The sequence below is a fragment of the Geotrypetes seraphini genome, chromosome 2 (genome assembly GCF_902459505.1).
Source record: "Geotrypetes seraphini chromosome 2, aGeoSer1.1, whole genome shotgun sequence".
NCBI classification, from domain to species: domain Eukaryota; kingdom Metazoa; phylum Chordata; class Amphibia; order Gymnophiona; family Dermophiidae; genus Geotrypetes; species Geotrypetes seraphini.
This window is the reverse complement of record NC_047085.1, coordinates 520982524-521005721: the sequence shown is the minus strand read 5'-3', so window position 1 is coordinate 521005721 and position 23198 is coordinate 520982524. Positions and strand designations below refer to the sequence as shown.

General features: G+C 43.6%; 1 pseudogene; it reads left to right on the top strand.

The window, feature by feature from the left end:
• The first annotated feature begins 3072 nt into the window (after positions 1–3072).
• Positions 3073–18701, top strand: LOC117354696 (annotated as a pseudogene).
• Positions 18702–23198: the final 4497 nt, after the last annotated feature.

Below are 23198 nucleotides of genomic sequence, written 5' to 3'. Positions count from 1 at the left end.
AGGTACAAGTGGATCGATTAAATACTTTTAAAACCAATAGGAGGAAATATTTTTTTACTCACAGAGCTCTGGAACGCATTGCCAGAGGTTGTGGTAAGGGCAGATAGCATAGCTGGTTTTAAGAACAAGTTCCTGGAGGAAAAGTCCATAGTCTGTTATTGAGAAAGACATGGGAGAAGCCTTGCCCTGGATTGGTAGCATGGAATGTTGCTACTCCTTGGAGTTCTAGAATTTTGTTACTGTCTGGGATTCCGGAATGTTGCTAGTCTTTGGGGTTCTAGAATCTTGTTACTCTTTGGGATTCTGAAAAGTTGTAAATTCCTTCATTTCCATACTATTCCAAATCCATATTGTATCTGTTCTTTCTAATTTCTTGTAACCCGTGTCGAGCTCTATTGTTATAGAGAAGATGCGGTATATAAGCCTAAGGTTTAGTTTAGTTTAGTTTAACCTTGCGATTCTGTATGGAGTGTTACTACTCTTTGGGTTTTGGCCAGGTATTAGGAACCTGGATTGGCCACTCTGAGGACGGGCTACTAGGCTTGATGGACCATTGGTCTGATCCAGTAAGGCTATTCTTATGTCATGTAATATCAAAGGCGAAATAAAAGAAATTAAACATAAACCTAGCAGCCAAATGAAATCCAAGTGAGCTAAATTCATAGCTTCAGCTCAGTCCAGTCGAGCCCCACATCCATCTCTGTTGAGTCACCAAACTGGATGTATCTATTTGGTTTCTTGATTTCTTGGGTTTTATTAACCGCCTTTGTAAGTTTTCTGCTGGGCTGAATCTCTTTCTCCCAGTCAATGTCCTGCCTGAGCAGAATCTTCATAGAAACTGAGTATGAGGGCAGAAAAGGGCCGAGGACCCAACAAGTCTGTTCACTCAAGAACCCTCCCTCCTCGCATTCATCTTTTAAGCATTCCTCTCATTGTCTAGATCCAGGGGAGGAGCTTCCCAGGTGACGTCACAAAGGGGCGGGACGCCACTACGTTACCTAGACTCCACCCCACGGCTGAAGAGTCTCCGCCCCCTTCTGTCACAGACTGAAGTAGATAGAGATTTCCTTCAACTGAGGGGAGACTGACTGGAGGGAGGGAGGGGGTCAGTCTCTCTCCTACACAAGAGCAGAAAGCCCTGCAGTTATTCTCCTGCCCTTCCAGCATTCCTTAGCTCTTCCCCTCCCTCCTTAAACTCCTCTCCCCGCCCCAGCAACTATCTGACCAATCAGCACTGAAAGGGGCGGGACGAACAAGAAAGCCCTGTTATCCTCCAGCCCTCATGTAATAGAGCAGGACTTCCAGCCTTTGCTCCCGCCTTAAACTCCTCCTCTCCCCGCCTCAGGAACATTCTGATCAATGAGTGCCAGGAGGAGCCTAAACTCCTCCCCCTCCCACCCTCTCAGTGCTACAGAGCGGAACATTTTAACTCCTCTTCCACCCCAGCAACTATCTGACCAATCAGCACTGAAAGGGGCGGGACCAACAAAAAAGGCCTGCAGTTATCCTTCTCTCCGCGCCCCAGGAACATTCTGACCAATCAGCACTGAAAGGGGCGGGACCAAAGAGAAAAGACAAGACGGAGCGCTGAGAGTGAAGCTCCGCCTCCCTTTTATGATGTCAACATCCTGTACCCAACAGGAAACGAGTCTTCTCGACTTCTAACAGGAACTTCCGGCTCTGAATCTTCCTTCCCGCCCTTTTCTTCTTTCTCCCTCGGCCACATTCATTTCTAATGGTAGAGCAGCAGAGAGGGAAATGGCTGCAGGAGCTTCAGCCCAGGAAGGTCTTGTTGCAAAGGAGAGAGATCAGGAGTCCCACAAAGGGGGAATTGGAACCTAATGTGCCTGTGTACACCCCAAAACATCTCCTCATGCCTAACCGAGCACCAGCCCTGGGACCACTCTTAAACTCCTCCTCTCCCCGCCCCAGGAACATTCTGACCAATGAGTGCCAGGAGGAGCCCAAACCCCTCCCTCTGTCTCAGTGCTACAGGACGGAACGTTTGAACTAGTCTTCCTTCCCCAGCAACTATCTGACCAATCTGCACTGAAAGGGGCGGGCCCAACAAGAAAGACCTGCAGTTATCCTTCTTCTGACCAATGGGTGCCAGGAGGAGCCCAAACCCCTCCCCCTGTCTCAGTGCTACAGGACGGAAAGTTTGAACTAGTCTTCCTTCCCCAGCAACTATCTGACCAATCAGCACTGAAAGGGGCGGGACCAACAAGAAGAGACTGTGCCTCCCTCTGTAGACAATATGCTGCGAGTGAAGCTCCGCCTCCCTTTTGTGATGTCAACAGGAAACGAGTCTTCTCGACTTCTAACAGGAACTTCCGGCTCTGAATCTCCCTTTCCGCCCTTTTCTTCTTTCTCCCTCGGCCACATTCATTTCTAATGGTAGAGCAGCAGAGAGGGAAATGGCTGCAGGAGCTTCAGCCCAGGTAGGTCTTGTGGTAAAGGAGAGAGATCAGGAGTCCCACAAAGGGGGAATTGGAACCTAATGTGCCTGTGTACACCCCAAAACATCTCCTCATGCCTAACCGAGCACCAGCCCTGGGACCACTCTTAACCCTTTCAGGACCAAGGGACATATTTGTCCCATAACTTTAAAATCCTATAAATTTTGATTGGGATAGTCTACAGTTCTAAATTTGATATGTACGGATTCCATATGATACTGCCTTTATGTAAACAAACTGGTTCTGACATTCATTCATTAGCGTCGTTGCTACACTTGCCACACTGTCCATAAGGCAGAAGTTTGATTTTTAAAAAAAAAAATAATGATATTTCACAAAAAAAATCAATTTTTTGGCATCTGCAAGCCCTTTTTACCATAAAAATGTCATCAAAACCACAAAAATTGGCCTACGATCCTTATGGTCCTGAAAGGGTTAAACTGCTCCTCTCCCCGCCCCAGGAACATTCTGACCAATGAGTGCCAGGAGGAGCCCAAACCCCTCCCTCTGTCTCAGTGCTACAGGACGGAACGTTTGAACTAGTCTTCCACCCCCAGCAACTATCTGACCAATCAGCACTGAAAGGGGCGGGACCAACAAGAAGAGACTGTGCCTCCCTCTGTAGACAATATGCTGCGAGTGAAGCTCCGCCTCCCTTTTGTGATGTCAACAGGAAACGAGTCTTCTCGACTTCTAACAGGAACTTCCGGCTCTGAATCTCCCTTTCCGCCCTTTTCTTCTTTCTCCCTCGGCCACATTCATTTCTAATGGTAGAGCAGCAGAGAGGGAAATGGCTGCAGGAGCTTCAGCCCAGGTAGGTCTTGTGGTAAAGGAGAGAGATCAGGAGTCCCACAAAGGGGGAATTGGAACCTAATGTGCCTGTGTACACCCCAAAACATCTCCTCATGCCTAACTGAGCACCAGCCCTGGGACCACTCTTAACCCTTTCAGGACCAAGGGACATATTTGTCCCATAACTTTAAAATCCTATAAATTTTGATTGGGATAGTCTACAGTTCTAAATTTGATATGTACGGATTCCATATGATACTGCCTTTATGTAAACAAACTGGTTCCGACATTCATTCATTAGCGTCGTTGCTACACTTGCCACACTGTCCATAAGGCAGAAGTTTGATTTTTTTTAAAAAAAATAATGATATTTCACAAAAAAAATCAATTTTTTGGCATCTGCAAGCCCTTTTTACCATAAAAATGTCGTCAAAACCACAAAAATTGGCCTACGATCCTTATGGTCCTGAAAGGGTTAAACTGCTCCTCTCCCCGCCCCAGGAACATTCTGACCAATGAGTGCCAGGAGGAGCCCAAACCCCTCCCTCTGTCTCAGTGATACAGGATGGAACGTTTGAACTAGTCTTCCACCCCCAGCAACTATCTGACCAATCAGCACTGAAAGGGGCGGGACCAACAAGAAGAGACTATGCCTCCCTCTGTACACAATGTGCTGCGAGTGAAGCTCTGCCTCCCTTTTGTGATGTCAACAGGAAACGAGTCTTCTCTGCTTCTGACAGAAACTTCCGGCTCTCAATCTCCCTTCCCGCCCTTTTCTTCTTTCTCCCTCGGCCATATTCATTTCTAATGGTAGAGCAGTAGAGAGGGAAATGGCTGCAGGAGCTTCAGCCCAGGTAGGTCTTGTGGCAAAGGAGAGAGATCAGGAGTCCCATAAAGGGAGATTTGGGTTGAGACTGAATTACTGCCCTACTGAGAGATCTCCTGAAATGGAACCTAATGTGCCTGTGTACACTCCACATCTGGGCCACATCTGGAGGGCCTCTGAGCATGCATGCATGTGATGATGTCACACACATGCGCTGACACCCTACAGCCATGCCCCCAAGGCCAAACAGAGCTGGGGCCTTTCCTTCCACCGCCAGCCAGCCCCAAACAAGCCTCCATCGGCTTGCAATAAGAGCTCCTACCACCACTCCCCTGCAGCCACTGGAGAAGTACCCATCTTGAGGGGGAGAAAGGGAGTAAAGGAGAGGAGGAGACAAGGTTTGTGTGGGGATGAGGTCAGGGGCAGAGCCACGTGTCCTTTTTTTGTTATTTAACAAATTGGTAACCCTACTTAATGGAATTGATGCTGAGTGTGTTTCTGGTTTCAATTTCAGATGCAGGTGACATTTGAGGACATCGCTGTCTCTTTTTCCCAGGAGGAGTGGGAGTATTTAGATGAAGAGCAGAAGGAGCTCTACAGGGAGGTGATGCAGGAGAATTATCAGACCGTGCTCTCATTGGGTAAAGGATAAATTCACATGTTTATCAGCAGTAGTGGGCCATTATTATAATAACAGTTTTGATTGTTTGCCTCATGTGATGAAAAATGAGACTATGACGGTCTTGCTGTCCTGCACATAGAGGACTACTCCAAACAGTCGTATCATATTGCCCGGAAGGTGAGAAAAAGATCTGGGTCAAATTAGAAGAGATCTACTGGATAAGGAAAAATTCTGAGATGTTCAATAAACTGACTTGAGTAAGGTGGAGAACAAACCCATTACAAGTTAATTTTGCTGCCAGACCTGAAACACCCAAAGCGCTACTTCTTGAATTTTCATGCCCTTACAGGGGTGATGTGTTCATCGGTCTTGGTAAGATGACATATGTATATTAATTTTGAAATTATTTTTACAGGCTCCAAAAGTGGTAATGTGCTTATGGTGCTATAAAGGAAAGGCACTTATCTTTATGCCTGCCAGCTGCCCAACCGTGCTTGTTATTTTGACTAGGAAAGTGATTTCAAAAATCTTTTCACCAGAAAATTGACTATTGTACAAGTATCTAAGGAGGCATAGCCCTTGATGAAACATAGAGTGAAACGGTTGGGCAGCTGTCGGGCATAAAAATAAGTGCCTTTCCTTTATGGCACCATAAGCACATTACCACTCTTTGAGCGTGTAAAAATAATTTAAAAATTAATATACGTATGTCATCTTACCAAGACTGATGATGAACACATCACCCCTGTAAGGGCACGAAAAATCAAGAAGTAGTGCTTTGGGTGTTTGAGGTCTGGTAGCAAAATTAACTTGATATGAGTTTGTTCTCCACCTTACTCAAATTATAACAGGACATGTTAGGAGAAGTTGCTTTAGAGTAGAGGATGTGGACTGCTAGGGGAGTGTCAGTAGGAACCCAGTCACCCAATTAACGCTGGATATCTGGGACAAAGTTTTGGATACACTGTTACATGACAATTGCTATTCTGGGCTGATGGTCATTAAACTTAATCCAGAATTTGTATCTATAATTATGTTTAGGGAGTTTCATGGGTAGGAAACAAAGGGATCAAGTAACTACAGACCGGGGAACTCTGAGGGAATTTGGAACTTGAGGAAAAATTATAGTCTGATGCTGCTGATTTTTTTCAGTTTTTACAAGTGAGTAGTTATATACAGAGTGAGATGTGAAGAGGGATATGTGCAGGAAGCCATTAAATTTGAAGAATTCAGGGAAAGGGAAGACGGGACAAAGGGATCAAGAAACAGACTATAAGTTGCTCTAGAGAACTGTTACACCAGTACAACTTCAGAAATGGTATCAGAGGGGAGATGAAAGGTGTTGAGGGGGGCTGCGGAAGTAATGGGGATTTTTATCATGTGGGGTGAACATGTACTAAAGCCTGCAAATACCGGTCATCAGTAGTTCAACGTGTAGAAGAACCAGCGGATGAAGTTCTGGAGTTGGCTCCTTGATTTGCCTATTGGGTGGGAAGCAGAACACAAACCGAGAAGACCAACTATATACTGTATTGAAGCAAGCTGGAGAGACACCAGAGGGGGGCGAGTTCCCTATTGAGGAGCGAGTGTTGAGGAAACTGGAGAAGAGCTCCATGGATGTCTAAAATTGCAGCTGTGAGGCAAGAGACCTTGTATAAAGATGAGAAATGATGGGCATTGTATGAGGAGTGGAAACAGGTGGAGGGAAAAGCAGAGTTCAGTTTATGTTGAAGTGGTTTCTTCCATGGAGTATTAAACTTAAGGGGGAATAGGGAAAAACAGGTCAAGAGCTCTTTTAGGACAACTCATACAGCTGGACAGTAGAAGAAACAGCTCAGTCCAGTGGATTTCTGTACGCACAGTGGATTCTCAATTACTAGAATTGGGGGGGGGGAGGGAGAAGGTTGTAGAGGGCCTCTTCTCCCCCAGAATTAACCGAAAAGGAGGTGGCTTGGCACTCCTCCACAAATCATTCTTCGATGTCCAGCTTCTCGAAAAGGGTAGCCATGCCTCTCTTGAATATATGCTTGTCTCTGTCAACAACGAACTCCACCCTCACCCACTGGGTATCCTGCTATTATATCGTCCACCATCCCCCTGGAACAAATCCTCTGAACCCGTCCTCGAGACCATTACAAACGCCTTCCTCAAATTTCAAAGATTACTAATCATTGGAGATATTAATCTCCACCTAAACGATACCACCAACAAAGATGCAACTGATTTCAATAATTTCCTCTCTTCTTTAGGCTTTCCCCCCCTCTCTCCGGCACTCTCTCCAACCCATGAAAAAGGGCACACACTTGGCATCATCAGTTTCCTAGATCTCACCGATCACAAAACTTCGGTCAATGACATCCATTGGGAACATGTCCCCTGGTCCGACCACTTCTTAGGGGCTTTTTGCCTCCCCATTTTCATGTCTCACCTCGGGCCCCCTCCTCGTTCCTCATACTCCATTACCTTCCGAAAAAAATTGCTAGCAACTATTCTGGACCAAATTCTTAAACCTAATTTCCACCATTCCTAGCCCTCCAAACCCTGAATCCAACTGGCACAACTGGATCACCCTCTCTGAGACCACCTACCACTCTCTCACACCACTATCCACTAAAACTGTCTCCTACTCCCGCAAGGCCCCTTGGTACCTCCCATATCACAGAAAACTGAAACAGAAATATCGAATACTGGAACGCAAATGAAAAAAATCTAAATCCCCCACTGACAGACAGTCCTGGAGGGTTAATATTAAGTCTTACAATACCGAACTAAAAAAAAGCAAGGAAGAACTACTACGGTAACAAAATCTCCAGATCCAACAACCAAAGTAATACACTGTTTAACATCTGGCGCTCCATATCCTCTAAACATGTATCCACCACACTCCCCTCCTCTCCATCTGCCAACGATCTAGCAAAATTCTTCAATGAGAAAGTCACTACCTTACGATGCTCGTTCCCACCAGCACCCTCTTACAACTCTGGTATCTACCGACTCCAACCCGACTCTAACCGTCGCCAACCATATTCCAGTCGACAGATCCTGGACCGCCTTCAAGCTCTTATCCGATTCCCATGTCGCTAAACTCTGCCTCAAGTTGAAATCCTGCAACTGTACCTTGGACCCTTTCCCCTCCTACCTATACGAGAAAATTCCCACACAAGCCATCTCATCTCTCACCAAACTTACAAATTCTGCCCTACTTTCAGGTCTATTTTCTGCAGAAATGGGACACATTGCCTTATCCCCACTTCTGAAAAAAGCGGATCTAGACCCCTCCACACCAGCCAGCTATCACCCAATAGCAGATATTCCTCTCCTGACCAAGATGCTGGAATCCATCATATCCACCCAACTCTCATCCTATCTTGAGAGATTCTCCATTCTCCCACCCTTCCAACACGGCTTCAGACCCAACTTTAGTACCGAATCCCTACTGGCCTCATTAATCTCAAAGGTCCAACAACTTCACTCTTGCAATAAGTTCGCTGTTCTTCTTCAATTCGACCTTTCTGCAGCTTTCGATATTGTCCATCATGATATACTAATTCTCCAACTTTCTGAAATTGGCATAAACTCAACAGTCCTAGATTGGTTCTCAAAATTCTTACGTTCCCACTCCTACTTCGTTAACATGAATGGCTCCTCATCCCTCCCTTGGAAACCGATTTATGGAGTTCCCCAGGGTTCACCTCTATCTCCGATTCTTTTCAATGTTTATATGTCCTCCCTGAAACTCCTCCAACTATCCCCCTTGGAAACACTTTACACTAACACCGATGACATCCTTGTCCTCCTCGAGACCGACTCTAACCTCACCAATCTCTCTGAGAACATCTCTTCATGTATATCAAACCTCCAATCCTGGGCCCTCACCGTACAAATGAAACTAAACGAGACCAAAACAAAACTACTATGGCTCGGCCCAAAATTAGATCAGCTACCCACCCTCATCCCACTTTCCTCTGGCACCACTTTGCAGCTTGAACACTCAAGCAAAGTTCTGGGTATCATCATTGATTCTAAACTGTCCTTTAACGACCACCTTAACTCCCTAGTAAAAAAAATGCTTTTTCAATCTTCACATGTTAAGGAAAGTGAGATCCTGCTTCCATCAACAACACTTTGCTGTCCTCGTTCAATCCATTATTCTTTCCAGACTAGATTACTGTAACTCCATCTACCTAAGCCTAACAAAGAAAAGCCTTCATAGACTCCAGCGGATTCAGAACACCGCGGCTAAACTAATCTTCGCAAAAAGCAAATTCGACCACGTCTCTCCGCTTCTGTCTAAGCTTCACTGGCTCCCAGTAATCCTTAGAATTCACTACAAATGCGCCTGCCTAACCTTCAAGTCTCTACACTACATCCTTCCTCCCCTTTTTCCACTATCTTGGAACTCCTCGAATCCCAACACCACCAGATCTACTCAAAAATTCAAACTATCCTTCCCCTCTTTAAAGGGCATATCCCATGCAGGAAAATTAGGGACATCCCTCTTCTTCAGGATCACCGAACTCTGGAACAGCTTTACTATCCCGCTTCAGAGTCTGACCTCCCTACAACTCTTCCGAAAACATTTAAAAATATGGCTTTTCTCTAAAATGTAATGACCTCTCCCTCTTCGATATACTAAGTCTCTCTAAACTTCTCTGTACCAAGTTCTTCTTTTCTTTGGAGTTCCTTTCTATATCAATTCCTGTAAACCGTGCCGAGCTCTACTTCTGTGGAGATGATAAACTTAAAGTTTAGTTTAGTTTAGAGAGCCACAGTCTGCCATGTTAGAGAATTGCAACAGAAGATAGGGGGCAGTAGGGCAGAATTTAGAGGATTAATTGGGGGCTGAATTGTAGGGGCTCTTTTATTAAAACTTAGTGTCTGCTAAGTGCCATGTGGCCCATAGGTATAAAACAGGACACTCCACATTTAGCGTGTGCTAATTTCATCAGTGAGCGGTAAGCTTTCATAAAAGGGCCCCTTGTGTGTATTTATGAACTGTTTTTTTACTGTTCTTAGTATAAAATGTAATTTAAAGCAAAAAATTGAAAATGAACAACAAAACTCCCAAGAAAAACCCAACGTATCTGATACCCTGAACAGAAATCAGTCATCTCTGAGGGAATTTCAGGAAAGATGTTTGTCCTGCAGGTAAAACACGAAAGCTAAGCTGATGAAGATTGTAAGAAAGCAGAGGGACCCATGTATCAGGAGTTCCTAAAATATCCTGACCTTCCCCCTCAACATCCTTTAGAATCTTCTGACCAGGCAACTAATAAACCCCCCTTTTTACAAAGCCACACATCAATAGCACGGTAGCCCATTAATTCCCAAAGGGTTCAGTGCGATTACCGTAATTGGCTTTATAAAATGGAGTCATACATTGGAAATTGCAATGGACTCGATATCTGAAAACCCTAAGATTTCAAGAATTTGTTTCTTAATCAGCTCTTGGGAAAGGTAAGAATCTGCAGGTCCTAGATCTTAATTGATTTTCCACAATTACCACTTGTGTTACCAGACTTTGATTTCTGACCAACTGACTTGGTGGACTGCCGTGTTCCCAATTAGGTCACTGAATCCACTATTTCCAAAGTTACACGGCAGACTTCAGAGCATACTGTGAAGAAAGCCACAACATGGTGGCTGAAACTTCAGTTTCTACCTATCAAAGACACAGCGAGACCTGGAAACCTGCAACAACCACCAGGTCACTGTTGCAATCGCACCTCTGAGTCTAACTTAGTAACCCTGAGATCAGGTTCTCCTAGCTTTACTGCCGACTCCTTAGAGAACACAGAAACCTTGTCTGTTAAAAATCTCTGAATCATCCGCAGGTTATAGAGGCAGACAGGAGCCCAGGACAAAGATACAGTAGATCTTGGTATTTTCCCCACCAGTAGACTACTCGCATCTCGGGTTCAGAGTGACGGGTGATAAGTGTTTGCTTTGTATCTGATGAATGTGTCATCTGCAATATTGGGGAGAGGATTCAGGCTGCAAAAAATACCAAGAAGTAACCTAATTCTTACTACACTTGTTGAAATGGTGATTCTTTGCTGGAGAGGGATGTGGGAAAATGATTTTGGCTTCCTGCCCTTTCTCCCAGTTCACATCAGTGCGTTTATTGTTCAATACTGGTCGCCGTACCTCAAGAAAGACATGGCGATACTCGAGGGAGTGCAGAGGAGGGCGACTAAACTGATAAATGGTATGGAAAATTTTTCATACGCTGATAGGTTAAAAATGCTGGGGCTGTTCTCCCTGGAGAAGAGGAGACTTAGAGGGGACATGATAGAGACCTTCAAAATCCTTAAGGGCATAGAGAAAGTGAATAAGGACAGATTCTTCAAACCGTGGGGAGCCACAAGCACTAGGGGTCACTCGGAGAAATTGAAAGGGGACAGGTTTAGAACAAATGCTAGGAAGTTCTTTTTTACCCAGAGGGTGGTGGACACATGGAACGCGCTTCCGGAAAATGTGATAGGCCAGAACTCTATACAGGGGTTCAAGGAGGGTTTAGATAGGTTCCTGGAGGATAAGGGAATAGAGGGGTACAGATATAACTTGAGGTAGGTTATAGAAGTAGGCAGAAACCACTTCACAGGTCACGGACCTGATGGGCCGCCGCGGGAGCGAACCGCTGGGCGAGATGGACCTCGGTCTGACCCAGTGGAGGCAACTTCTTATGTTCTTATGTTCACCTTATGCCAGATGTTCAGAGTGTGAAGGAGACCTATATAATGCATAAGGGATGAAGACATTTGCATAGTTTGAAATGAGGGTGATAATACTTTTGAGCAGGAATTAGACCTGATGGGCCGCTGCGTGAGCAGACTGCTGGGCACGATGGACCTATGGTCTGATCCAGCAGAGGCACTGCTTATGTTCTTATGCTCTTATAAAGATGAGTAAAGAGAGTTTTTGCTACTTTTATGAAGTATAAAGAGTTTAAGAAAATGAATGCACTTTTCTTACCCCCAGAAACAGGGTCTTCAACTGTTATCCCTGACATTATATCCCACATCGAACAAGGAGAAGAGCCGTACAGCAGGGATGAGCCAGGATCAGAGGAAAGAGAAACTTGGAAAAGCAGCTGCTCAGGTGAGTGCAGTGATAAGAGGGACTGGGCTAAACACCTTCTGGAGGGTAACTGCTGGGGTTTCTACCCCTTTCTAGATGCGGATCAGTCACTTGGTCTGTAAGCGAAGACAACCTATGATTCACACAGTGTTAGCACTGGAGAGTTAGAGGGAAGGAAAGATCCAGGTTCCTCTTTATCTGTAATTTCCTCCGTATGTCAGAAATCTTGAAGCTCAAAACCGTGTCGTGAGGGAGTTAGCAGGAAGGCGTGTGTTCTGGTGCCAGATCCTGGGCTGTGTGCAGAAATCTTGGAAGCAGCAGGGTCTCTGCATGTTGTCCAGCTGGCTGCTATTAATGCAAACACCTCAATGTGTCACTTTAACTTGTCACGTAGAGCGTATTCTGTAAGTTAAGCTTGTAACTGCTCCCGTCCATGTCCCTCCCCAGTGAATACCTCCTTTGCACTTTGTCAGTTTGAAAGTGGCCCCCACAATGTTAGGTGGTAGGGGTTAAGTGAAAGGCGTACTGACAGACGCCAGGTCCCAAGTTCAGTTCCCTCACAGATGACTCACCAGAAAGTAGAATAAAGAAGGCATAGCCAGAGGTGTTTGCATAAAGAATATATTATAGAAATAGCCTTACAGAAAAGTAATATTTATAAGCTTTACAATTAAGCAGAGAGCATTACACTTAAGCAGAGAGCATTACACTTACGCAGAGAGCAAGCAGTCTCAATGCCGTACAGAGGTCAGAGGCAAAGAGGGACATAGAAGCTTGCAGTTCTAGGAAGCTTTGTGTTCCATAGATAAAGGGAAGGATAGACAGAGAGAGAGGGAGCCAAGACAGAACCAGAGTGCCAAGCAAAGAGCCAAGAGATAGCTAGATAGAAAGAGACCTTGATAGCTCCATAGAAAAAGAGAGAGAGAGATTGATAGCTCCATAGAAAAAGAGAGAGATCTGATAAAGCAGAGAGCAGGCTTTTATACCTTGGAATCTTTCTGTTTAGAACTTGCAAACTGTTTGAGACAATGGTTAATTTAATTGCTAAGGAGGGTGAGATATCTGCAAGCATGGTGATGGGATTAAGTCTCTGGCTTCTTTGTCCCATTCAAGCAGGCCATTGTCCTAAGCACCCTCTTAATCAGACATTAACACCTTTTAGCTAGTCATGATTCAATCAGGGAAACGTAACACAGTCTCCCTGCCTTAAGGGTCTATCTGCCTTCCCATGCCAGGGTCAGATTGATATAATCTCCCATAAGCCTTTGCTGACATAAGTAATGCCAACTAAAATGCTAGGCTGACACACTTATGTGCTACTGTGCGTATATGTTATAGATTCCCACTGAGCTCTCCTAACACTCAATGCACGTAAGCACACACTCACCCACATGACGACTAGCGCTCTGTATATTTAAGTTTTATATAGAGCTTAAATGTAGGGGGTTTATATAATGATCGATGCACCCTTGTCTGTAGTGTAGTGGGTCTGTCAGGGCCAACTGGGAAGCACAGATTCAGATTAATGATAGTCAAATTTTCCATATTGTTTATATACATTTTACTTTGTGTACAGTTAAATTTTATAAATGCATCATTGTGCTCTGAGCCTTTTAGAAAATATTTGCCTCTTTCTCCTCAAAAGGACTTAGATAATAATAATTATAACTTTATTGTTGTATACCGCTAATACCATGACAAGTTCTAAGCAGTTCACAATAAAGATTAGATGCCCTGTCCTCACTTAATTGCCTTGTACAAAGTTACTCTTATGCTCGGTAAACGTTTCCAGATCATGACCAGGATAAAGTTAGGTCAGCCTTTTTGCTGTCAGTAGATGGTCACCCGGGTCTCTTCCGAATATTGCTGGTAAATCCCAGTTCCACTTAAACTCTCATACTCTAGACTGTTCCAGTCCTACCCAGATAATGCTGAGGTGGTCTGTCCATATTTTTAGTGGCACTGACTGGATAAATGCTGCTGAAAATCAAGGTTCAGCTTTAATAAGTCTTGATATATCACCCAATAAGGGATCTTTCTGGGCGGTATGCAATAGTACTTTAAACTCACTGAGAAAATATGAAAGGAAGTGAAAAGATTAGGTCCCAATTACTGCCCCACACTCAAACACAGCCTAAGGAAAACTACAAGGTACATGATATGTGTCCCTTCAGGAAGTACATCTGGGAATAGCAGAGAGAATGTGTTTTAGATCACTGGTAACCAAGTCCAGACACCAAGTAGGTGGCATAGAGGCATGTTATTGGTCAAAGACATAAGAACATAAGAATTGCTGCTGCTGGGTCAGACCAGTGGTCCATCATGCCCAGCAGCCCACACACGTGGCAGCCCCCAGGTCAAAGACCAGTATCCTAACTGAGACTAGCCCTACCAGTGCACTTCTTGTTAAGCAGGATCCTGTCCAACCCTGTCTTGAATCCCTGGAGGGTGTTTTCCCCCACGACAGATTCTGGAAGAGCGTTCCAGTTTTCCACCTCATTTGAACCTTGTGTGTGATTCTTCAAGCGAAGAGTTGAGGGAAGTGCGTTCCAGGGTGCCAAAAATCAGGCCAGTTTCACTGAAGATTGGTGACCAAATAGATTTGTTATAGATGTTGTGTAATGAGGGTGTAACAAGTAGATTTGAGTAAGCTGGGAAAGAGTCTTAGGAGTGTAGGGAATCAAGTGAGAGGGACTTGTCTGGGTTGGAGCTTTCTTACCGTTATGAACAGACACATTAAGTCCGTAGTACCAAGACGAGATACAAGTGGGCTATAGGCGATTCCTGTACCTATATGCAAAACCTGTAGATTACTCTCTGAGCACTCCGATTAATGGCACCCTTGAGAGAATTGACTCCCATAACTCTCCACACTGCCATTTGCAAGGAACAGCTCACAAGTTTGCACTGTCTAGAGATAAATGCTTGAAACAATGCTTTGCAAATAGGAAACTGACCAATTCTCAAAGCCACACATGGAAATTCCTGGTGCAACATAACCTAGCCTTTCTCATTCTACACACGTTATATCTTTGAAACCACTGCTGTTTTCTAACTCATGAGAAATATATTCTGTTTATATCCAGCAGATCCTCAGAACTCACAAGAAGGGAAGAGAAGGAAGAATCAAGGAGAAGATACGGTAGAAATGGAACAAATCCAAACACAGTCAGAAAATGTCTGTGAGAATATTTCCCAGAGCCCTGAGAGGATTAACACAAAGAAATGTAAGCAGGAATCAAAGGAACAGAGAGATCCTGCAGAGAACTCAACAGATGAAGGCATTAAGTTTGAGAGAACTGACAGCGAGCTCAGTAACATCCCTGAGGACAAAAGAGCCTTCCAAATTAATAATAGCAATAAAGTGACTTCTGAAGACCACCATGGTAAGAGGAAAGGGAAAAGAAGGAAGAATCAAGGAGAAGATACTGTAGAAATGGAACAAATCCAAACACAGTCAGAAAATGTCTGTGAGAATATTTCCCAGAGCCCTGAGAGGATTAACACAAAGAAATGTAAGCAGGAATCAAAGGAACAGAGAGATCCTGCAGAGAACTCAACAGATGAAGGCATTAAGTGTGAGAGAACTGACAGCGAGCTCAGTAACATACCTGAGGACAAGAGAGCCTTCCAAATTAATAATAGCAATAAAGTTACTTCTGAAGACCACCATGGTAAGAGGAAAGGAAAAAAACACCAGAAAGAACTCCAAATATACAAAAGGGGTCATAAAAATCAGACACCATTTACATGTACTGAGTGTAATAAAAGTTTCACTTGCGTGTCAAATCTAAACAGACACCAAAGGATCCATACAGGGTCTAAACCATTTACATGTACTGAGTGTAATAAAAGCTTTGCTCAACTTTCATATCTAAAAACCCATAAAACGATCCACAGCAGGTCCAAACCATATACATGTACTGAGTGTAATAAAAGCTTCACTCACGTTTCTACTCTAAAAAGTCACAAAATGATCCACACAGGTTACAAACCATTTACGTGCTCTGAGTGTAATAAAAGCTTCACTCAGCTTAAATATTTAAAAGTTCACCAGAGGATCCACACAGGATCCAAACTATATACATGTACTGAGTGTAATAAAAGCTTCACTCACGTTTCTACTCTAAAAAGACACAAAATGATTCACACAGGGTACAAACCATTTACATGCTCTGAGTGTAATAAAAGCTTCACTCAGATTTCAAATCTAAAAGTTCACCAGAAGATCCACACAGGAGATAAACCATTTACATGTACTGTGTGTAATAAAAACTTCATAAAGCTTTCAGGTCTAAAAAGTCACAAAATGATCCACACAGGGTCCAAACCATTTACATGTACTGAGTGTAATAAAAGCTTCACTAGCCTTTCATATCTAAAGAGTCACAAAATGATCCACACAGGAGACAAACCATTTACATGTTCTGAGTGTAATAAAAGCTTCACTGAGCTTAATTGTCTAAAAGTTCACCAGAGGATCCACACAGGGTCCAAACCATATACATGTACTGAGTGTAATAAAAGCTTCACTCACATTTCTACTCTAAAAAATCACAAAATGATCCACACAGGTTACAAACCATTTACATGCTCTGAGTGTAATAAAAGCTTCACTCAGCTTTCATGTCTAATAGTTCACCAGAGGATCCACACAGGGTCCAAACCATATACATGTACTGAGTGTAATAAAAGCTTCTCTCACATTTCTACTCTAAAAAGTCACAAAATGATCCACACAGGTTACAAACCATTTACATGCTCTGAGTGTAATAAAAGCTTCACTCAGATTTCACATCTAAAAGTTCACCAGAAGATCCACACAGGAGATAAACCATTTACATGTACGGTGTGTAATAAAAACTTCACTAGGCTTTCAGTTCTAAAAAGACACAAAATGATCCACACAGGGTCCAAACCATATACATGTACTGAGTGTAATAAAAGCTTCACTCACGTTTCAACTCTAACAACTCACAAAACGATCCACAGCGGATCCAAACCATATACATGTACTGAGTGTAATAAAAGCTTCACTCGGCTTTCAAATCTAAATGTTCACCAGAGGATCCACACAGGAGACAAACTATTTACATGTACTGAGTGTAATAAAAGTTTCACTCAGCCCTCAAATCTAAGAACACACAAAATGATCCACACAGGGTCAAAACCATTTACATGTCCTGAGTGTAATAAAAGCTTCACTCACCTTTCATATCTAAAAAGTCACAAAAGGATCCACACAGGTTCCAAACCATATACCTGTACTGAGTGTAATAAAAGCTTCACTCAGCTTTCAGGTCTAAAAATACACCAAATGATCCACACAGGGTCCAAACCATATACATGTTCTGAGTGTAATAAAAGTTTCAGTCAGCCTTCACGTCTAAAATCACACAAAAATATCCACACAGGGTCAAAACCATTTACATGTCCTGAGTGTAATAAAAGCTTCACTTACCTTTCATATCTAAAAATTCACAAAAGGATCCACACAGGTTCCAAACCATATACATGTACTGAGTGTAATAAAAATTTCACTCAGCCCTCACATCTAAAAACACACAAAATGATCCACACAGGGTCAAAACCATTTACATGTCCTGAGTGTAATAAAAGCTTCACTCAGATTTCAGATCTAAGAAGACATCAAGTGACCCACACAAGATAAAAGCCATTTACATGTACTAAGTGTAGTAAATGTCTGAATTGGCTTTCACATCTAAAAAGACAGCAAAGGATCCACACAGTGTTTAAATCATATGGAGGGCGGGTCGGATACCTGAGGGACGCGTGAGGAGACTGTTGACTATTTCACTGACGCCCCGAGTCTCTTGCAGCAGCAGCAGTTCTTCTCCCGGTGTGGCTTGTTGGCAGGCACTAACTGAGACGGACCCCTGATGTCATTGGGTCCGTCTCAAATTGGATTTATTGAAGCCGCTGCCACAGCTTGCTCGGGAGCGGGTCAGATACCTGAGGGACGCATGAGGAGACTGTTGGCTATTTCACTGACGCCCCGAGTCTCTCGCAGCAGCTGCGGTTCTTCTCCCGGTGTGGCTTGTTGGCAGGCACTAACTGAGATGGACCTCTGACGTCATTGGGTCCGTCTCAAATTGGATTTATTGAAGCTGCCGTCGCGGTTGTGGCCACAGCCGCGTGGCTGCAGGGAGTGGCTGAAGGGGCGTGCCCAAAGGGGCACGCTAGGCCCCTTGGGAGCCCCTTGGAGACACGAGGAGCCGGGGAGCTGGTATTGACGGTTGGTATTTAATATTTCAAAGTGGTGTTAGATTAATACATGGGGAAAAGGAAAATCAAACCAAAGAGTTCCACACCAGCCACTTCTGGCCCCATGGATAGGCATCTAACATTAGCATTGGCAACTCGTAACTCTTCAGTACCACCTATTAATATGAACTCCTCTCTGTCCGGAGCTTCTATGAGTCCCCTTGAGCGATCTCCTCTCCTCCATCCAATATCGTGTGAAAGTAGGAATAATATTTCTACGGTACACACCGAACAAGTTGGTATATACTAATAAGTTGGTATATACTGAAATACCCAAAGTATTGGACTTTTCAGCTGCAGTGAAGGATCAATCACTTACGGAGGAAGCACACGATATTACCCTTAAAGACTTGTGGCATGGTATTTCTAGGGTTGAAGGGTTTCTTAAGTCAACGATGATACAAATGGTAGATTTTTCAAAGTCTGTTTCTTATAAATAGAAAATGTGGACTCCAATTTGGATAAACGACTAAATGTTACAGAAACTCAATGTAATACATTACAAGCCGTGTTGTAGGGTCATGAAATAGTCAACTGTTGTTTAAAATATTGCTCTGGCCTACATAGCTGAAAACAGTGTATAATCTATTGACTGCATCTGCCTAAAATGTATGTCCCTACCTTACCACATTGTAAGCTGAATAGATAAGAGTTTGAGCCATGATGTACCCTGCCCTTCTGTACATTTAACTGTAAGAGTTAGATAGGTGTCCTGCTAGTGACCTGCTAGTGTGAGCTTAGAACCAATGAGTGTTAAGAAAAGTAACACGTGAAAAGCTTTTTCTAGAATTCAGTTGTATAGCCAGAAAAATGAATAAATATCTCTGTAACTTCCTGGTTTCGGCACTTCTGAGCCATCTTGGAGCTCAGGGGTCCAGCATGCATGCTGTGAATAAAACTTGTACTTTCTTCACGCCTCTGACATTGTGTGTCCAAATGACCTTTCATTTGGCGCCCGAACAGGGACTTGAAGGTCTCTTGACCACTGGTTACTCGATTGGTCACTTGTTTCTGGTCCTACGGCTGATATGTCTGCTTAGCCGGCTGCCTTCCTTTTGGGGGGTTGGCAGACCTCAGGACGTTGGACCGCTTCAACTGACTTATCTAGTCTCAGTTTAAAGTACAAGAATCTGTATCTGTACCTGGAGTGGCCACTATCTGGTAAGTGGGGATTGATCATCCCTATCCTGTCTCTCGTCTCCTGCCTAGTAAGCCACGTGATCTGTCGCTGAAAAGTTGTAGGAAAGGGATTCTAGGAACTGTTATTTTCTGGTTGAGTAACTGAACTGAAATCTGTTGTGTTTTGTGTGTTTGAGAGTGTCTGAGACGTCCTTGAGGACGAAGCGAGTGTGGACCTGTTAGTACTGCGTTTCCCTAGTCCGGAGACGGGCGGGGCCAGGAATTCAGGGAAGTGTTTTTGTCCTCCATTGCACAATGGGGGGATGTCTGTCTACCTGTGGGGATCCCTTGATATGTTAGCTAATTTTAAAAAAGGAATTTGTCTTTGATTATACTTAACAAATCAACCCTTATTTGTCTGTGCCAATTAGAATGGCCGATATTTGGTGTGGGCTGGCCCCCTCTGGCTCCCTGGAAGAGGACATAACTCGTCAGGTTTTTATGCATTCGTTTGCTGTCAGTTCCTCTTCCAGTCAGCCAATTTTTGCATTCCAATGGGAAAACCCTTCCACTGGACAAACCTCCTAAGTAACCTGGACCCGTCTACCCCAGGGCTTTAAAATTAGCCCCTCTCTATTCAGCACTGCCCTTGCTTCAGACCTTGCCAAATTCTTCCCTTCATCTGATTCCCAAGTCCTGCAGTATCCCGGGTTCTTTATGACTTCTGTCTGTTCAAATGTTTCAGTGAAGTTTAAACTGTCAGTTGTTCACAGCATGAGAGGAGAGTACTTTTCCTTTTGTGCTGATAAGGGCCATGAAGTGTGTAGCACTTCCAATGTGGTTTCTCCTGAAACAGATAAGTGGTTTTGCATTTGAAGTTTTTGGCTATGTTATAAAATGTATATGCATATTCAGAAATGCATATAAACGAAAAATATGATTTCTGGAACTTATATTCCATGCTAAAAAGAAGTTCTTTGTCCAAATTTAGTAGTTATTTGTCTAAATTTAAAAGTTCTGAAAAGGACTACATCTGTAATTTGATCTCTTTGATCTTTAAGCAACTCTCTCTCCTTTGTGAAATTCTGTAGGAAGGGGGAGTAAGTCTCTACTGAGACCCATGTTGATTGTAAAAAAAAATAAAAATGAACAATGTTTAAACTTGTGAGTACAGTAAAACCTTGGTTTGGGAGCATAATTTGTTCCAGAAGTATGCTTGTAGTTCAGGGTACTCGTGTACAAACATATACATACTTGTATTGCAAGCCCTTGCTCGTTTGGAACAGTCACTGCATTTCTGCAGCGTCATATAGAGAGGAACCATTGGCTCAGTTGTGAAAATGTGATGCTTCTATACTGTATGTATGTGTATTGCAAGACGTTACTGGTATAGCAAGTTAAAATTTAATCATTGCTTGTCTTATAGAACACTTGCAAACCAAGTTATTTGCAATCCAAAGTTTTACTGTATATTCCAATCTTTGTTTTGTATTTCTTTTTATAAATCATGTAAGCTTAGTATAAAAATGTAACTTTTAGGAATAAGAATGTAATTTTTAGGAATGCTTTTATAAGGAAGTAAATATTTTTGCCAGTCAGCTGATAGTGAAGGGACTGCTGCTTTAGAGAGCGCTTGTGTCAGACTACCCTGCTTAGTGGGTGGATCCAGAACTGCATTTTACTTAATTTTTACAAGTCAGCTCTTTGGGATAGGAACCTGATATAGAATAGGGATTGAGAACAATTCTTATGTGTTAGTACACATCTTAAGTTCAATTATTTTGTACCTTCTCTAATCTTTTGTAAACCACATAGCTCTTCACGGTATTGCGGTATATAAACTGTTATTATTATTATTTATCTGAGTCTTTCAGATAGTGGGTCTGCCTTTTAAATTTTCCTGTGGCCATATTTACATTGATTTCAAGTATGCCTTCCTCGTGTCACCTACTTTGGCTTTCAAATCTCCAAGGGTACCAGGTCCCTTCCTACACCGAGGTCCAGGCTGTCTGTAGTCTCCCTGTCCCTGATAACTGCAAGGCTCTGAGCACCTTTCTCAGTATTGCAGGATACTGTCCCATCTGGATCCCTGATTTCTCTACTATTGCTCGTCCTCTGTATGATTCCACCAAAGGCGCTGACTCAGCCCCTTTTGTCTGGACCCAACTTCAGGAGCGGTCTTTTCGCTGCCTCCAAAAACTTCTGACTCAGGCCCCTGCCTTCTGGCCCTTCTGCCCAAGAAGCTGAGCTTTATGCCCTCACTTCTGCCCTGCGCCACTCTGCCTCTCAGTCTTGCAATATATATACTGACTCCAAATATGCTTTCCTTAACTTGCATTCCCATAGGGCCATCTGGAAATATCGAGGTTTCATTACAGCCTCCGGCCGCCTGATCCATCATGCTCCCCTCATTCTTGACCTTCTTGAGGCCGTACAACTACCCTCACGTGTTTCTGTTATGCACTGCCATGCTTACAGATGCGTGACGGACCTTGTCTCTTGTGGCAATGCCCTTGCCCTTGCACAGCCCGAGCTGCCAGTCTCTGCCCCCTCTTTCGGCCCCTCTGTATACAATCATTCCTTTTCTGGATTCCCTTACACCCCAGTACGCTTCTCAGGAACAGACTTGGGCATGCATTATTTTGGGCCAGTCTGTCCTGAAAGGGGGGTGGATACAAAATGCGCCAATTCAAGTGCCAATCCAGACCCACACACTGATACTTCAAACGCAAGCACAACACCCTCATAGTTATTCCTCAACACCTGGCCCTCACGATTGTCAAAAGATGCCATGATCTGGCACACTCTGGAGAACCCGCTATGAAAATTGACTCTCAAGAGACATTTCTTTATCAATCACCTTGATCAGCTAGTCTGGAATATGGTCCGACAGTGTGTTGTCGGTTCTAGAATAAAATTCCCAATCAGATGACTGCCACCTCTTGGATACCAACCTATTGGAACATATCTGATGCAGGTTCTGTCTGTAGATTTTACCCACATGCCCATTTCCCGTTCCCTCAGTCACTTCCTAGTCTTCACAGACACCCTGACTAGATGGGTCAAAGCCTTCCTTACTTGCACTGAACGCGCCAGAGACGTAACCAAACACCTCCTGAATAATTCCGTGCCTTGATCTCCTTGTTTTTATAGGCAGTGACAATGGCCCTGCTTTCATTGCCGATGTTGTCCAACAAATTGCTCAGGCCCTCCAAATTGAATAGAAATTATATGCTGCTTACTATCCTGAGAGCTCTGGTCAGGTTGAAAGAATAAACAGAACTCTTAAGACCCTTCTCACAAAATGAATTGAAGAAACTAATCTGTCCTGGCCTGTCCTGCTGCCTTCTGTTCTTTTTCAGATTAGATGCATCCCATCTAAGCCCCATTTGAGCTCATGTCCGGCCGGCCACCACCCATTGTGAACCCAGATCCTGGTTCCTTTGCTACTCTGGGATCAGATATCCTCCAGAGTCAGGTCCAGTCTTTAGCTAAAGCCCTTTAAGAGCTCCACAAATGGGTCCTGGAAAGAGCCCCACTATCGATAGCTACACAAGTCCATGGGTATGTCCCTGGAAATACAGTATGGCTAAAACTTGGAAGTCAGACCCCCTGAAACCTAGGTGGATAGGTCCTTTTACTGTCCTAATTTCTTCTCTTACAGTTGTCAAGGTGTCCGGACATGAAACTTGGTTCCACTACAACACGGATCTTCAGCTGAAGCTTTCTAAGACCTCAAAAGTTCTGAATATTTACCACTGTACTTAGCAGGTGTTCTGAATATAATTCTTTATAAGTGTTTGAGTTTAATTGGCTGCCTGTGGTTCACCAGTGCCTTTAGCAAGTGTCTTGAGTATAACTGTTTGAAGTTTTCTAAGTTGTGCCTGAAAGAAAAATGAGCTTCCTATGTTAGTATATATAGATATGATATTTGTGTTGCCCTCACTTATGTTTCTTTCTTCTGTATTTTGTACTTAACAAGTGCAGCCCCTTTGCCTGATGTTTGTTTGCGTGA